Source organism: Canis lupus, chromosome 13 (assembly GCF_011100685.1).
Source record: "Canis lupus familiaris isolate Mischka breed German Shepherd chromosome 13, alternate assembly UU_Cfam_GSD_1.0, whole genome shotgun sequence".
Classification (NCBI taxonomy): domain Eukaryota; kingdom Metazoa; phylum Chordata; class Mammalia; order Carnivora; family Canidae; genus Canis; species Canis lupus.
The window spans coordinates 26,734,675-26,746,939 of NC_049234.1; the positions used below are offsets into that span (position 1 = coordinate 26,734,675).

Here is a 12,265-nt window from a genome sequence, read left to right on the forward strand (position 1 = left end):
CTTGATTCTCATATACTGTGAGGCCAGATCCGGTTGGATAAGCATACTCCCCACCCACCACCCCCCCGTCTATAAGCAATAATCCAATGACTCTATACATCAGCTTAGCTTCACAGAATAATGGAGAACATCACAGTGGCCAGCCAAAGACATTTTCCTTACTATTAACCTCCAATGAGCATCTTGGGTCTTGTGTATCATTGATTAATGTTTGTTAATAGTTAGCATTTATATAATTTCCCCTATAACCTCAGATTTTTCCTTAGCACTAGACATTTTATGAGTGAGAAGTTATTACTCGATTCATTCCTATTTTTGCTACTTTCTGGCCAGTTCAAAGGCTTTGCTAGAATTCAAGAGATGAACTGTTATTTTTATTTTTTATATTTTTAGAGAGAGAAAGAGAGAGAGTGTGTGCACATAAGCAGGGGAGGGGTTGGGCAGAGGAAGAGGGAGAGAGAGAATCTTAATCAGGCTCCACGCCCAGTGAGGAGCTTGACACTGGGCTTGATCTCATGACCTTGAGATCATGACCTGAACCAAAATCAAGAGTCTGATGCTACACCAGCTGAACCACCCCGGGGCCCCTGAAGTGTTATTTTAATTCTGATAATAGTAAGTTTTAGAATTATATCTCTATTTTTAATTGCCTAAAAATTGCTTTCATCCTGGGGCTGGGGGAGTTTTGTTTTGTTTGTTCATTGGAAAGCTATCTCATAATTTAGTGAGGTGAGACACTTTGAATGGATTGTTTCTTTTGATGCAAAGTTGCACTGTGGGGGAAAAAAACAACTTTCAAGAAACTCATTTCTAAAGTGTTTAGATTTTAGGGGAATTGGGTTTATAATTCATTCTTTCCATTTCTAAGAGATTTCTAGAAAATTATCTTTCTCAATAGTGAATCCATTTTCTCCCTTAGAGGTGCATTTTAATTTGAAGCTTCCAGAGGCAGTTGACTTCGGTGACAGGTTTTGTATGGCTTTGGGGCCAACACACCTGTGTGAAAGTTCCTGTTCTGTCATCTGATATATTTGAATAACACACTGAAACCATCTGAATATGAATTTTCCAATTTACAAAATGAGGATGAGGATACCAAACTCAGAAGTTTGCTGTGAGGCTTAAATTAGATAAGCATAACTTTGCAATGTAACTAGAAGGGAGCTTTTCATGGTAGTAGAGTTGAGAGGTGAGAGCAATCAGGGATTTTGGAAGTCTGTTGATGTGATTTTTGTCTCTTCTTTCTTGATGGAATCCCTACATCAGAGGCTACTTTCAAGGTAAAATGAGGTGATCCATTCCTTTACTTTCAGCTGATGTTCCCGTGTGTCACACGGCTTGATTAGAGCTCTTTCTTCCCTCCTTGAGCCTTTCTACTTGAAGGTGCAAAAGGAATGGGGATGGGATTTTTGCCCTCAGTGCTGGTGGCATTATCTTAGTGTGTTATGATATATTGTTATTTCAGTCCTAGAACAGATCTGATAATGAATTCCAGCAGGGGTTGAAACGTTATTAGGATTAGATATTTGTATCCTTAATAGATTAATAGGTGTAAATAATATGGCAATAGTGGATACTATGGTGCACTGCTCAGATTCCCTTTCAGGACAGAGGAGACACTTATGCCCCTAACTGCCAGATGTGGTGACTTCCGATGATTCACAAATAAGTCCTTTTCTAGGAATGTTCCTGTGCTGGGGGAAAGCTGCTTTACTCCATGTTAAGCTCACATTCAGTGGTGATTTGGGGTGTGGCTACAAAGGCCTGGCCTCCTTTCCTCAAAGAGGAAACAACTGCATAAGGTGAATCTGTTAACACATAGTATTTATATTACTTTTGTTAACATTCTTGTGCTTTGCACATGAGAATACATTGATACTTTGATAACCCGTTATAATCTTTTAAAACATTGTTAATTGAGCACTGACCAGTCTGAGGATTCTAGAGGCTGGGCTGAAAGATGCATAAATTACCCAAATAAGAGGATGTATGGTGCCCAGTGGAGGATGGAAACCCTGGCCACTCTGTCAAGTATTTAATTTCAATTCATAAATTCAGGTTTTGTTTTGTTTTTTTAAAGATCTTATGTATTTACTTGAGAGAAGAGAGAGCATGACTGTGGGGGGTGGGGAGCAATGGGAGAGGGAGAAGCAGACTTCCCACTGAGGGCTAGATCCCTGGACCCCAAGATCGTGACCTGAGCTGAAGGTAGACACTTAACTGACTGAGCCACCCAAGCACCCAATTCAGATATGTAAATTCTCTAGGTCTGGAGTGGGTGGCTTGGTCTGTAAAGTGATCAACTCTTGATTTTGGCTCAGGTAATGATCTCAAGGTCCTGAGATCTAGCCCCGCATGGGGCTCCCCACTCAGTAGAGAGTTGGCTTCAGATTTCTCTCCCTCTGGCCCTCTGGCTTTCTCTTGCTCTCTCTTTCTAAAATAAATGTAAAAATCTTTAAAAAGAAAATTCTCTAGGTCAAGTCTAATCCCCTTGCCTTCCATTTTTCCAGCTCCTTCAGGTCATGATCCTGGAGTCCTGAAAGCAAGCCCCATGTGAGGTTCCCTGCTCAGCGGTGAGTCTGCATCTATCCCTGTGCTTCTCCCCCACACATTGTACAACATTTTCCCTCTCAGACAGAAACAAATAAAATCTTTAAAATAAAGCAAAACTGCCCTCATGAGTCACTCCTTTTTTTTTTTTTTTTTTTACTTTTTAAACTTTTTTTGTTGGAGTTCAATTTGCCAACATATTGCATAACACCCAGTGCTCATCCTGCCAAGTGCCCCCCTCAGTGCCCATCACCCAGTCACCCCAACCCCCCCACCTCCCCTTCTACTACCCCTTTTTTTTTTTCCCTTCCACTACCCCTTGTTCATTACCCAGAGTTAGGTGTCTCTCATGTTTTGTCACCCTCACTGATATTTTCACTCATTTTCTTCTCCTTCCCTTTATTCCCTTTCACTAATTTTTGATATACTCCAAATAAATAAGACCATATAATGTTTGTCCTTTTCTGATTGACTTATTTCACTCAGCATAACACCCTCCAGGTCCATCCACATCGAAGCAAATGGTGGGTATTCATCATTTCTAATGGCTGAGTAATATTCCGTTGTATACAGAGACCACATCTTCTTTATCCATTCATCTTTCGATGGACACCGAGGCTCCTTCCACAGTTTGGCTACTGTGGACATTGCTGCTAGAAACATCGGGGTGCAGGTGTCCCGGCGTTTCACTGCATCTGTATCTTTGGGGTAAATCCCCAGCAGTGCAATTGCTGGGTCGTAGGGCAGGTCTATTTATAACTCTTTGAGGAACCTCCACACAGTTTTCCAGAGTGGCTGCACCAGTTCACATTCCCACCAACAGTGCAAGAGGGTTCCCGTTTCTCCACATCCTCTCCAACATTTGTTGCTTCCTTTCTTTTGTTTGGTTTTTACTGACATTCAAAAAACGAAAAACTTCTAGCTCATAACTTTGTTGCATTTCTAAGTCCTTTCTTTTTTTTTTATTGGTGTTCAATTTGCCAACATATAGTATAACACCCAGGGCTCATCCCATCAAGTGCCCCCCCTCAGTGCCCGTCACCCAGTCACCCCCACCCCCCACCCACCTCCCTTTCTGCCTCCCCTTGTTCGTTTCCAAGAGTTAGGAGTATGAGTCACTCCTTACAGGGAGTCTTCCATGATTCTCAGACTATATTCATTTCTCTTCCTCCAAGGGATTGATGAGATGCAAGCCTAATGCTTTTAGTACATTTATCTCATTTTACTATAATTTTAATCTTACTAAAGTGGGTTCGTATAGTTAGAAATCTTTATCCCCCAAATCTAGCAATTATACTTAAGTATAATAAATGTTGAATCAATATTAGTTGAATTGAACTGAAATATGAAAAGGTCAATTTTTATTATCATTCCAATCTTGAACTGGCTGAAATGAAAAAAGGATCATCTCTGACTTTACCAGATAACAACCAGATTTTTTTTTAATTTCTGGAAGACTGTGTTGCCATTCCAAGAGCATAATTCAGGTAGATGAGACATACTTCAGGCTAATTTAGAGAAAAGAAGACTAATCTCTCTAGGAAATTTACAAGGAAATAATCTGCTCACTTGAGTGGCCATCACCCTCCCAATTCTATAGCAAAGCATGGATACAGGAAATCCTTCTGAAAATTGTTTTAATGAAACTACAAGCAAATACAAGCTGAAAACTCTCTTTTGACTTCCATATTACATAAAGAAAATCACTACTTGTTCTATTAGAATGTTTACTTACTCAATTTTTTAAAGTATTTACATTTCTTCTGTCCTAAACATTCTCAGGTCTTTTGGCACATTATCTATCCATTTCAATTATGCTGAATTCTTTCAATCTGGCCTTGGTTATACAACTCAGGTCTTTCATCACCAGTCCCTCTCCGTGAGAGTGGGTAATTTTAAATAATCTTATTATAGAAAAGAATAGATTGAGTGGTTTGAATTACAATTTCCCAACAGATTTCTAGTTCAAATAAAACTGTCTTTGATTTTAATGTGGTTCTTTTTGTGCAATGGCAGGAAATAAAAAGGGACACATTTTTTGAGCTAAATATGGTAGGTACAAACCCACAACATTTTGGAGAGACACTAGGGCAAACCTATTTATTCTTCAGATCAAAAGACTAAAGTTAAAGCAGTGAACTAATTAGTCCAAGGTCGCATACCTAGTGAACAGCAGAAATATGACTTGATCTTAAGATGTTATTATTTTACTTTAAAGAAGCAACTCTAATTGACCAAGCTCTTAAGACAGTTTTTCCTAAGCTCAGAAAATCTTGATTCAAATTCTGACTTTGCTGGGATTGGGTATTATGGGAACTTTGGCTAACTCAGTTTCTCATCTACTAAATGTGGTTTTCAAACCCATTTCAAAAAGCAGAGTAAATTCTCAATAAATATTTCCTGGTTCTGCTACTGGGCCTTATAAGAGTAGCTTTGCCAAAATAAAATTTTGAAATTTCTTTTAAAACATCTTACGTTCAAAGACAACAAGAGAGATGTATAATGTTCAAGTCACCAGATAAGCTTTCTACGATGCAAACCAGTGAACCTCAAAACTCATTGGCTCTTGGTTGCAATATGATCCAAATTTTCCTCATGAGGAATCAAATCTTGAGGTTCTCCCAAGTGCAACATCGATATTTAGCTACATACGTACTGTCAAGCTGTGAAATCATTTGCTCATCAGCCAGAGCAACTCCGAACAATGGGAATTGTTATTTGCAAGATGTTCTTAAAACTCAGAGTCAAGCTGTTCTTTGTATCTGTCTAGAAGGTTCATAGAAATGCTACTTTCTTAAAGTAAGTCCAAAAATCTGTTGATGATTTTTATTGATTTAGTGCATGAGCTTGTGGCTTGAGGCAGTTCGTCAAACACTGACCCCATCCTTGGATGCTTTTCACAATCCCATTGCTCTTGAGCCAACAACAATTGCCTGATTGGTTGCTGGCTACAGCAATGGGGGAAGTCTACTCACTTACTATATCAGGCAGAAAGAACCTGCTTCTGTTTTCTAGTATTCTATTTGAGAATTCTAGGCCAATTGTGCTCTTCTGCTGGAGAAGCAGTCCATTATTTGATGTTATGACACTCTAAATAGAACATAACCTGGAGTCCTCTGGGAGAGTTAGGGAAGGGGGTTTGTTTTGAGAAACAGAGAGGGAGAACACAGTCCCTTCTTGTTCAATTAAATTTCAAAGGTCTATAGTTTACTAAGACTTAGTCATTAACATTTTTTGAGATATAAGGTATATACATCAATGTGAACAAATCTGAAGAACACACCTTGATGGTTTTATGTATGTCTCCACCTGTGTAATCACTTTTCAGCTGAAGCAAAAGACTTCCAGGATCCAAGGTCTCTCCTCCTACCTAGTCAAACACTTTCCCCCTCCCCCCACCTTATGCATATACCTAGGTAACCACCTTTTGGCTCCTACTGACATCAATTATATCGCCTATTCTTGAAGCATCTATAAGTGGAGTCATACAGGATGCATTTGGTGCACCTGGCTTATTTTGCTCAGCATTATGATTGAGAAAGTACCCACCTTATTATTGTACATTACAGTAGTTTATTTATATGGATATGTAGTATCAATATAGTATACAGGTACACTATAATTTATTTATCCTTGCACCTATTTACTTGGATTGTTTCCATTTAAGGGCGATTACACAAGAAAGCTGCTGCAAACATTTTTTTTTTCCATGTCTTTGGTTGACCTCTGCATTCCTGTGTCTCAGGGAAATGCCTAGGGACAGAATTGCTGAGTCACAGAGTAAGTTCATACTAAATGTTAAGAGATGCTGATAAACAAGTGTTGGAAGATGGTTGGACGGATACATACTTCCACCATAATCTGTAATTATGGTGGAATATACGTGTAATTATAACCAATGTATACTTCCACCATAAATATGTGAGGGTTACAGCCGTTCTACATCTCCCACCACACCTGGAATTATCAGCCTTTTAAATTAACCCATTAACTCTCCTTTCAGTTCTATTTATGTGGCAAGAGGAAGTCCAGCAATGTGTTTAACAGTGTAGCCTCTTGCAGGCAGTTGATTGAATTTAAATCCTGTGTTATTTGCCACCTCTGTGACTTCGGCTAAATTATTCAACCTCATTGTAGCTCAGTTTTCTTAACTGCAAAATGAGGCTAATGGGTATACTTCCTATACAGGGTGGTTATGAGGACTAAGCGAGTGTTGTGTAGTTCTTAGAGCAGCATATAGCAAGTACCCTAAGTGTTAGGTCTTTTGGTGTGTGTTTGTTTTCAAGTAATATATTCACCTTTCAAAATTCAAAACATAATGCATATTTGTTAACTTTTAAAAACAATCAAAATAGATTTATGAGGTACTGTGCTGCATGTTGTACATGGAGAAGGGACAGGTGGGGACAGAAAGCTGAAGAGGCAGCAGGAACAGCATGAGGAGCCTTGTTAGGCTAGGGAGTTCAGTCTTCCCCGAGAAGGTCATTGGGACACATTAATGCAAGCCAAGGAGTGTCATTATCATACTTGGGTGATGAGATAGAAATGGGAGGGGAGAGAGTATTAGCTGCCTCTTGCAGGTATTGCCATAGGTACTAGGCACTATGCTAAACATTTTACAAATGTTTTCCCAATGAACCCCGAACCTGATAGAACTTCACCATCCTCATTTTACGTTATGAGTAGATTGAGGCTCAGGAAGATAGGTAACTTCCCCAAGGTCACAGAGTGAATAAGTGGTTGTGCTCGGGTGTCAGCCCAGTGTGCCTGACCCCTGGATTGAGGTCCTGACCAGGTCCAAGCATCAAGCTATGCATGCTACAAATAAGATCTCCAGTTCTCTTTGCAACACTGTAGGGGAAGTACCATCCTCACTTCACAGTTGAGACCACTAAGACTCTGACTGTAAAATACCATCCCCAGGGTCATGTGCTGGGGTGGCACGTGCTGATGTTCAAAACTGTGTCTGCCATGCCTTTCTCTCTGAGATCTCACTCTCTGGTGTGGGAGCTCATAGCAAACCAACCTGAGAGATATTGTTGCTGCCTTAGTCTAAATCAGAGGCTGGCCACTTCTTCTGTAAAGGGCCAGATAATGAATATTTGAGGTTTCTCAGGCCACATGGTCTTTGTACAGCAACTCAAGTCAACTGGTGTAGCTAGAAATATGTACAGAAATGGGCATACATGGCTATGTTCCAGTAAATCTCTATTTATAAAAATAGGCATGGCCTAGATTTGGCCTGTGGGTGGTACTTATTGACTCCTGGTATGAAACAGCTAAAGAACAAATTCACCCTTCTCTGACCAGTTATAACTGGTAAAAAAAAATTTCAATTTATATGTCATCAATTAACTAACATAACTTATGTAACCATCCCATTGTACTTGGAATATTTAGGGTTTTAATCTTTTGTTTTGTTTTGATTTTTCCTACATAGAGATTGCTGCTCCAAATCCTTTGCTTTCACAGTTTTGTTTGTTTGTTTGTTTGTTTTCCTTTAGAAGTTTGTCTTTGGGATGAATTCCCAGTAGTGGGATTACTGGTCAAAAGATATGGATGTTTTTAAAGGTATCTATAAAATTATATTTTCACTTAAGGCATATTAAATGAATCTCCTCGTTCCTTCTATTCTTTCCACACCACCTCACATATTGTTATTTATTATTATTTAGCCTCAAAAATTTTCCCCCAATGTTTTGAATACAGAACCAATAGAATACTAACTTCCATAAGCAAAATCTCAGCAGATGAATGAGTGGAAAATATATGCAAGAGAAGAAAATGTTTGAGGGCAAGTGGTAGAAATTTGGCACAAATGCTTCCAACTTCTCCACTTGCCCTTTCTCTGTCTTAAACACAGAACATTTTGTTTCCCAGGATTTATCTGATTCTCCTTAAAAGTGTTGAAATCAATTCATGTCTGCACCAAGGCTGCCAGTGTCTAAATGATTGTGGAATCTGCCTTTGGATGAACAAATTTAAACCCAAAGGGAACTACTTCAGTTTCTTTGATTTTTGTGACTTTTGAGGGTAGGAAGTGGGATGGAAGAAAAGTGTTTTCCAAGAAATAAATATTTCATAACAGATTTCAAGTAATGACAAAAAAAAGTTATATACTATCAAAGAAAAATATATCAAAATGATGGATGACGAGCTTGTGCCTTCCATCAGAGAACTATCTTCCAAATGGGGGCCTCTTCTCTCCACTTCAGCAAGTTTCTCCCCCTATGACACTATTATACTAACTTCTTAGCTGTTCTCTTTGCCTCCAGGTGTTCCTAATCTAATGATTCCCCCAAATCTACCCAGACTTGTCTGCTAAAAATCCCACCTGATGAGGGTGTTCCTCTGCTTGATAACTCTTCCAGCTCCACAGTGTCTATAAGATACCAGGGCCCCTACAATCCAGTCCCCACCCATATTTTCTGGCACATCTCCCACCCTCTTCAGTCCCCTTGACAACTTCACAGAAACGCTCACCCACTCTTTAATATGTGCTGCTCTTTCACTGACAAGCATATATACACAGTGTGTCACTTCCAAAGCACTTTGCCAAGGAGCTGCATAAAGTCCTGGATGACTTGTGTCTTTTTATTTTTGTTGTTTTTTAAATAGGTATTTATTTATTTGAGACAGAGAGCATGAGCAAGGGGAGGGGCAGAGGAAGAGAGAGAGAGAGAGAGAGAGAAGTAGACTTCCCACTGAACATGGAGACAGACTCCAGCCTTGATCCCATGAAGCTAAGATCATGGCTTGAGCCAAAACCAAGAGTTAGATGCTTAACCAGTTGAGCCACCCAGGCCCCTCCCTGAGTGACTTGTTAAAAACACAAGCTCCTAGACAAACTCCAGATCACTGGGATCAGAATCCCAAGGTTAGGAATTACAATTTTTTTTTTTTTTTTTTTTTTGTAACAAGTTCTCCAGTTGCTCATTTGGTTTGGGAACCACTGCATATACTGACCCCTGTTTTTGCAATACCACTTTCTCACTCCTAGTAAATTATACCTCATTCTTTAAGATCTACTTAGACTTTTGCCTCCTTTGGGAAGACTCTCCTACTACCCCAAACACAGAATCGATACTTCCTTACCCTTTCCTCTTAGAGCACTCTCCCAAAATTTATTGTCCCAATTATTGAGCATTGCCTTTTCTCCCTCTATGAGAAAATGCCCTCTGTGTCAATAACAAGTGTTCAAGAAGGATAACAGAAGGTGGGATGAATTCTGCTGGGGAGTTACCACATAACCATCTCTGGTCTAGGCATTATGGAGAAATACCACAAGCTTAAGGGTGAGGCAGACCTTACCCTTACAGAACTTGCAAGTTCCTTAGAAAAGCAATTCTCCATTCTCCTTCTGGGGTGCCTTGCTGGTCCTATGGCCACTTAGCCATGTCAGGTAACTCTTTGTGAAGCCTACATTTCTCAAGAACAAGCATCTTCTTCATCTTTATATGCTGATTCTTCTGACTTTGGTGTAGTTTAAAATCTCTGGAATCTGAGATGTTGACCTCAGTATAATACAGTGGTTAAGACCATGAACTTCTGGGCCACCCGGGTGGCTCAGCGGTTTAGCGCCACCTTCAGTCCAGGGCCTGATCCTGGAGACCTGGGATCGAGTCCCACATCGGGCTCCCTGCATGGAGCCTGCTTCTCCCTCTGCCTATGTCTCTGCCTCATTCTCTCTCTCTCTCTCTCCCTCCCCCTCATGAATAAATGAATAAAATCTTTAGAAAAAAAAAAAAGACCATGAACTTCAAAGTTAGGGCTTGGGTTTGAATTCCAGCCATGGGACATGTGATCTTGAGCTAATTACTTAACTTACTATGCCTCAGTTTTCTCTTTAGCAAATGGGAATAATAATACTTACCAAGTTCTTCTTGGAATTAAATAAATAGGTATTTGCATACCTCTTATCATATAGTAAGTAATGAGTAAATTTGGCTCTTATTAATATTATGGGTAGTATTCTCTTCCTAAGGGGCTCCCCAAGTCATCTTTGAGGTGCTCATCTGACTCCTGAATCCTGATATGTTGCCTGGTATTCCAATGTCCATACACAGCTGCTCTATCCACCCACAGGCATCTGTCCTATTCCAAAATATAGGACCCTAGCAAGATCCCAACACCATCTCTTCCCCACCTCTTCTGCCCTAGGCAGCCTCTTGAGTACCATTTAGTCTTGCTGAGGTAGGATAACAGTGCTTTGTATACAGCATTGTGAAAACATAAGATATTGCTGTTATTTCTCTCGTTGACTGGGTTTTAAATTCTTTGTTGGCAGAGATCATGCTGTCACAAACCCATAGCTTATTCCTCTTGATTGAGGAACCTCACAAACAATGGACAATAAAGTGGGTTGAGAAAAAGAGTGAATGAAATCTGCTCTGAACAGCGTATTTTCTGGTATGGTGTGGATCGCACTGGGAAAACAAGAACTAACTTGGGATGAAGACTTAAATGTTGCCTCTTGGTTTACTGAGGAATCCCTATCCTATTTCTCTCCAGTGACCTGAAGCTGCCTCTAAATTAACTTTCTCAGAACACACATAATTCACTCTCTGTCCAATTTAAGGTTTGCAACTTTCTCGTACTGTGGTTTGAGAAGTGTTTTAAAATTTATGGGAGGCAAGTTATTTAACCTTGCCATGAAAAAAATTATTCCATCTAAAACAAATGGAAGTAAAATACAAACTTTTTTTTAAAACCAAGGTCAAAAATGCAATATTCATAATCAGCACTAGCCAGAACCTTAGCTGCAAGATTAAAAAAGAATAAGTGACCCATGGTGCTTCTAAGGAATGCCCTACCTCTCTGAACATGCATAAGAGTTGAGAGCATTTCTCATCTGGGAGTTGATTCATTTCTCATTGTTAGTGTTGTGTTCGCACCTGTCTTAACTGTGTTTTGGTCAGTTCAGGCTTCAGATGCAAATTGTAGAGTGGGAGCTTAAACACCAGAAGTGATTTCTCATGTTCTGGAAATGTGCAGTCTGAGATCAAGGTGCCAGCATGGTTAGGCTCTGGTGAGGACTCCCTCCCAGGTTGCAGATGGCCATCTTGTATCCTCACCTAGTAGGAAGAGGAAATAAAACTCTGTAGGATCCCTTTTATAAGGAGACTAATCCCATTTCTGAAGACTTCACACTCATGACCTAATCACCTCCCAAAGGTCCCGCATCTTAATACTGTCAGTCTGGAGATGAGAGTTTCCACATATGAATTTTGAGGACATAAACATACAGCCCACTGCAAGTCTACTTGCGTTTTGTAAACTCAGTAAGGTAAGAAAACTTGTCTCGTTTACATTATCTTCTAGGGATTGATTAGCACAGTATCTTTCACCTTAGGTATTATCAATAAATATTTGTTTCACGGAATACCATGGAAAAGGCAAACTAGCTTTGGTTTTATATCTTTAACATGGATACAATGATTATTATTCATATACTTTGGGGAGAATATGAATGAGTAATTGTATGTGGAAGGGATTTCTTCCGTCCCTCCTTCCCTCCCTTCCTTTCTTACTTTCCTCTGTTCCTTCCTCCCTTCCTTCTTTCCTTCCTCCCTACCCCTTTTCCTCCCTCTTCCCTTCCTTCCATCTTTCTCTCTCCTTTACTTTCTGCTTTCACTTCTTTCTTCTCTTCCTTTTATTCCTCTTCCCTCTGAAAAACATTGGCCAAAGACCCAGTGGAAGGAATAGAAGCCCCATG

At 39.8% G+C, this 12,265-nt stretch overlaps 1 long non-coding RNA gene across 2 annotated transcripts in view; it reads right to left on the bottom strand.

Annotated features, from left to right (window-relative positions):
- Window positions 1-12,260, bottom strand: part of LOC111098449 — a 95,784-nt gene extending 83,524 nt beyond the window's left edge. For both annotated transcript variants that reach the window (XR_005368309.1, XR_005368310.1), the window contains exons 1-2: window positions 12,172-12,260; window positions 11,445-11,624 (exon numbers count right to left, since the gene is read on the bottom strand). This is a non-coding gene — a long non-coding RNA (uncharacterized LOC111098449). The remainder of the gene's footprint in view (window positions 1-11,444; window positions 11,625-12,171) is intronic.
- Between the last annotated feature and the right edge of the window lie 5 nt (window positions 12,261-12,265).